The sequence below is a fragment of the Engystomops pustulosus genome, chromosome 9 (assembly GCF_040894005.1).
Source record: "Engystomops pustulosus chromosome 9, aEngPut4.maternal, whole genome shotgun sequence".
In the NCBI taxonomy this organism is placed as follows: Eukaryota; Metazoa; Chordata; class Amphibia; order Anura; family Leptodactylidae; genus Engystomops; species Engystomops pustulosus.
The window spans coordinates 83,776,012-83,782,011 of record NC_092419.1 but is presented as its reverse complement, the minus strand read 5'-3'; positions in this window follow the sequence as shown (position 1 = coordinate 83,782,011).

Sequence of the window (6,000 nt, the reverse complement as noted above, 5' to 3'; positions counted from 1 at the left end):
ACACACACACAGAACAGCATGCTCACTACACACGCACACACACACACAGAGCAGCACGCTCACTACACACGCACACACACACACACACAGAGCAGCACGCTCACTACACACGCACACAGAGCAGCACGCTCACTACACACGCACACACACACACAGAGCAGCACGGTCACTACACACACACACAGAGCAGCACGCTCACTAAATATGCACACACACAGAGCAGCACGCTCACTACACACGCACACACAGAGCAGCACGCTCACTACACACGCACACACAGAGCAGCACTCTCACTACACACGCAAACACACACAGAGCAGCACGCTCACAACACACGCACACACAGAGCAGCACGCTCACTACACACGCACACACAGAGCAGCACGCTCACTACACACACACACACACACAGAGCAGCACGCTCACTACACACGCACAAACACACACAGAGCAGCACGCTCACTACAAACGCACACACACACAGAGCAGCACGCTCACTAAACGCACACAGAGCAGCACGCTCACTAAACACGCACACACACAGAGCAGCACGCTCACTACACAAGCACACACAGAGCAGCACGCTCACTACACACGCACACACAGAGCAGCGCGCTAACTACAAACACACACACACACACAGAACAGCACGCTCACTACACACGCACACACACACACACAGAGCAGCACGCTCACTACACACGCACACACACACACAGAGCAGCACGCTCACTACACACGCACACAGAGCAGCACGCTCACTACACACGCACAAACACACAGAGCAGCACGGTCACTACACACACACACAGAGCAGCACGCTCACTAAACATGCACACACACAGAGCAGCACGCTCACTACACACGCATACACAGAGCAGCACGCTCACTACACACGCACACACAGAGCAGCACACTCACTACAAACGCACACACAGAGCAGCACGCTCACTACACACGCACAAACACACACAGAGCAGCACGCTCACTACACACGCAGAGCAGCACGCTCACTACACACAGAGCAGCACGCTCACTACACACGCACACACACACAGAGCAGCACGCTCACTAAACGCACACAGAGCAGCACGCTCACTAAACAAGCACACACACAGAGCAGAACGCTCACTACACACGCACACACAGAGCAGCACGCTCACTACACACGCACACACAGAGCAGCGCGCTAACTACAAACGCACACACACACACAGAACAGCACGCTCACTACACACGCACACACACACACAGAGCAGCACGCTCACTACACACGCACACACACACACAGAGCAGCACGCTCACTACACACGCACACAGAGCAGCACGCTCACTACACACGCACACACACACAGAGCAGCACGGTCACTACACACACACACAGAGCAGCACGCTCACTAAACATGCACACACATAGAGCAGAACGCTCACTACACACGCACACACAGAGCAGCACGCTCACTACACACGCACACACAGAGCAGCACTCTCACTACAAACGCACACACACACAGAGCAGCACGCTCACTACACACGCACACACAGAGCAGCACGCTCACTACACACGCACACAAAGAGCAGCACGCTCACTACACACGCACACACAGAGCAGCACGCTCACTACACACACACACGCACACAGAGCAGCACGCTCACTACACACGCAGAGCAGCACGCTCACTACACACAGAGCAGCACGCTCACTACACACGCACACACACACAGAACAGCACGCTCACTAAACACGCACAAAGAGCAGCACGCTCACTAAACACGCACACACACAGAGCAGCACGCTCACTACACACGCACACACAGAACAGCACGCTCACTACACACGCACACACAGAGCAGCACGCTCACTACACACACACACGCACACAGAGCAGCACGCTCACTACACACGCAGAGCAGCACGCTCACTACACACAGAGCAGCACGCTCACTACACACGCACAAACACACAGAGCAGCACGCTCACTAAACACGCACACAGAGCAGCACGCTCACTAAACACGCACACACACAGAGCAGCACGCTCACTACACACGCACACAGAGCAGCACGCTCACTACACACGCACACACAGAGCAGCACGCTCACTACACACGCACACACAGAGCAGCACGCTCACTACACACGCACACACAGAGCAGCACGCTCACTACACACGCACACACAGAGCAGCACGCTCACTACACACGCACACACAGAGCAGCACGCTCACTACACACGCACACACAGAGCAGCACGCTCACTACACACGCACACACAGAGCAGCACGCTCACTACACACGCACACACAGAGCAGCACGCTCACTACACACGCACACACAGAGCAGCACGCTCACTACACACGCACACACAGAGCAGCACGCTCACTACACACGCACACACAGAGCTGCACGCTCACTACACACGCATACACAGAGCAGCACGCTCACTACACACGCACACACAGAGCAGCACGCTCACTACACACGCACACACAGAGCAGCACGCTCACTACACATACACACACACAGAGCAGCACGCTCAGTACACATACACGCACACAGAGCAGCACGCTCACTACACACGCACACAGAGCAGCACGCTCACTAAACACGCACACACACAGAGCAGCACGCTCACTACACACGCACACACAGAGCAGCACACTCACTACACACGCACACACAGAGCAGCACGCTCACTACACACGCACACACAGAGCAGCACGCTCACTACACACGCACACACAGAGCAGCACGCTCACTACACACGCAGACACAGAGCAGCACGCTCACTACACACGCACACACAGAGCAGCACGCTCACACAGAGCAGCACGCTCACTACACACACACACACAGCAGCACGCTAACTACACACACACACACAGCAGCTCGCTCACTACACACAAACACAGCAGCACGCTCACTACACACACACAGCTGCACGCTCACTTCACACACACAGCAGCACGCTCACTACACACACACAGCAGCATGCTCAGTACACACATGCACACACACAGCAGCACGCTCACTACACATGCACACACACAGCAGCACGCTCACTATACACACACACAGAGCACGCTCACTACACACACACACAGAGCACGCTCACTACACACACAGAGCACACTCACTACACACACACACACACACTACACAGAGTGCAGTGAGCGCGGTGCACTGCAAAGGTGGGCCTCGCACTCACCTGGCACTGGTCTCCGGTCCTGCCGGGATCCTACAGCCGAGGAGCCGCAGCCCCGCTGTCCACGTGTCTCCCGGGGCCAGCGCTCCCACTCCGGGTCTCTCCGGAGCGCTGCTGACACAGAACACTGTGTCACGTGTCCCGCTGAGCGGCTCAGCCTGCGCGCTACATTGAATAATTGCCATGCGTTCTTTTACGCATGGCAATTATTTTGGGGGGTAATTGCGCCTCATCACGCGTCTATGATGCGTGGTGAGGCGTTAATGCGACCTCTGATTGCAGCTGACACCCTGCTGTAACACCCGCGACTGGAGATCCCTCTGATCGCAGGTGTTAACTGTTCACATTCTGTTGTATTACATAACACAGTATAATACATCTGTATTGCACTGTGTAAGCTCTATATATAAGTCAACCTATTAATAAAAGTTTTAAAACAAAAAAGACAAAGTGCAGACACAGTGATTGGGGCAACATGGCAGCTCTCCCCAACATGCCATCCATCTTGCCTCACGTCCAGACAGTTTTGCCAACCCCTGGTCCATGATCATGGCTATTGCCTAGTTGATCCAGAACAGCCGATAGCAGCAATATTGGTCACAATGGGCGTCACAAGTGTTAACGGAGGCAACACCGAAAGATTGGTGCTGTTGACTAAGACAGCACCAATCATCAGTAGAAGGGGAGACATCTGGTGGCATTATGTCATCTCCCAGAGAGCTCCGATTGACCGATCTGTACACCCACTATGCACCAACTGCTGGATAAGGGTCACCACTAGAGATGAGCGAGCACTAAAATGCTCGGTTGCTCATTACTCGAGACAAACTTTTCCCGATGCTCGAGTGCTCGTCTCGAATAACGAACCCCATTGAAGTCAATAGGAGACTAGAGCATTTTTCAAGGGGACCAAGGGTCTGCACAGGGAAGCTTGGCCAAACACCTTGAAACCTCAGAAAATGATGGAAACACCACGGAAATGGACAGGAAACAGCAGGGGCAGCATGCATGGATGCCTCTGAGGCTGCTTAATCGCACCATTATAGCAAAATTATGGGCAACAGCATGGTGATGACAGAGTGACCGAATGAGGCTAGATAGCTTCTAAAACATCCAATAATTGACCCTGACACTATAGAAGACGGCATGCAGAGGAAGCAGCAGCAGCGGCAGGCTAGAGAGTGGCATGGCGACATACCACAAATGGACTCAGGCTTCAAACCAATAGGTGGCAGAGAGCAACCAAAGGAGGTGAGCAAGAAGCGCTGAAATGATTTCCTATGTGAACAAAAGGTTGACGGTATATTTAGTCGATAACACAGCATGGTGGCGACCAGGGCCGGATTAAGGGTGGTGGGGGCCCTTGGGCGCAAAATCTGGTGGAGGCCCCCACTGAGTGCAGCGTGCATACTCGTCCTCCTGCTCACTATCCACTATCCCCGCAGTAACACCGCTACATACAGCCGCCTCATCCCCAGTAACACAGCTACATACAGCCGCCTCGTCCCCAGTAACACAGCTACATACAGCCGCCTCGTCCCCAGTAACACAGCTACATACAGCCGCCTCACCCCCAGTAACACCGCTACACACAGCCGCCTCACCCCCAGTAACACAGCTACATACAGCCGCCTCACCCCCAGTAGCACCGCTACATACAGCCGCCTCGTCCCCAGTAACACAGCTACATACAGCCGCCTCGTCCCCAGTAACACAGCTACATACAGCCGCCTCGTCCCCAGTAACACAGCTACATACAGCCGCCTCACCCCCAGTAACACCACTACATACAGAAGCCTCGTCCCCAGTAACACAGCTACATACAGCCACCTCGTCCCCAGTAACACAGCTACATACAGCCGCCTCACCCCCAGTAACACCGCTACATACCGCCGCCTTGCCCCCAGTAACACCACTACATAAAACCGCCTTGGCCCCAGTAACAGAGCTACATACAGCCACCTCATCGTTAGTAACACAGCCTCCTCATCCTCAGTAACACAGCGCCTCACCCCCAGTAACACAACAACACACAGCTGCCTCGACCCCAGTAACACATCTTTATATAAACCTTCACCCCTACCAGATATGCAGTCCCATTTAACATACACCTCAGCCCGCACCAGACACCCAGTCCTGCAGTTTATACAATTATACACATTTATACACTGATATATACACACATAAAGTTCTACACTGGTATGCTTGCACCCATATATATACAAGTATACATACATTTATGTATCCATATACATTTATACACTAATACACAGAGTATACACAAACTCATAAAGTATATACACACATACGGTATACATACATCACACATATATATATATACACACGTACAGTATACACTGACCATATATACACATACATGCAGTAAAAAAACACCATATACACACAGAATATACACGCATACACCAAATACACACACATTCAGTATATACAGCATTTTCACACACACATACGGGAAATACACACACACACACATTCAGTACACAGAGCATATACATACATACCACATACACAGCATATAAACAATCATATATATTTAAATGTGCACATATATATGCTTATACAAATATATGCGTGCATAAATACAGTATATGCAACTATACACAGTATATACATATAAATACAGTATATACACATATACACAGTATATACACATTAGATGCATACATACACATATGCACAGTATATACACATTATATACACAGTAGATGCATGTATACACATATACACACGGTATACACATATACACCCGGCTGCTTGTGCAGGCGGGTGGGGGGA